This window comes from Octopus bimaculoides, chromosome 8, assembly GCF_001194135.2.
Source record: "Octopus bimaculoides isolate UCB-OBI-ISO-001 chromosome 8, ASM119413v2, whole genome shotgun sequence".
NCBI classification, from domain to species: domain Eukaryota; kingdom Metazoa; phylum Mollusca; class Cephalopoda; order Octopoda; family Octopodidae; genus Octopus; species Octopus bimaculoides.
In genome coordinates this window covers 52,748,202-52,748,946 of record NC_068988.1, presented here as the reverse complement: position 1 = coordinate 52,748,946, position 745 = coordinate 52,748,202, and positions in this window count along the sequence as shown.

The window sequence follows — 745 nt, the reverse complement described above, 5'->3', positions numbered from 1 at the left end:
GAAATAATCCCACGCTATATCGCGGTTCCACCTATTCGTTTCACTTATCACGGTTTATCATTTAAGCTTACGTCGATTCCTCCGTGGTGTTGTTTTGAATTTACAATAAAATAAATATATACAAATTATAAAAATAATAGGAAAAAATATACAGTCGTGGCTGTGTGGAAAGAAGCTTGCATCCCAGACACGTGGTTCCGGATTCAGTCCCACTGCGTGGCAACTTAGGCAACAGTCTTCTGCTCGGGCTGACCAAAACCTTGTGAGTGGATTTGGTAGACGAAAACTGAAAGAAGCCTGTCGTGAATATATAACCTCCACTTTTACCCGCTCCCATTGATTGCACCTAGTATAGCACTAGTGTAGCAATAATTGGGTACCCTCCCAGCAGTATACTGGATAGATACTATCCCTTAGTGGGTTGTACCCCCAACCCCTAACTCTCTCACGTTATATATATATATATATTTGTGTGTTAGACGAAGAGCAAGCGCCCTAAATATTAGGGTAAGCCATCCCCATCGCAGATGAACTCATAAATAAATATAATCAATCTTATTTCTACGTATTTAGCATTTCTGTAAAATTAGGCAAGCGGCCCCCGATGAATTGTCATATGATAATGAAACCAGTTATTTCGATTCCCATTACAGACTGCCGAACCGACCGCCATAACCCTCATGTGACAGCTAAACTACATACATACATACATACATACATACATACATACATTGTTGTTGGCACT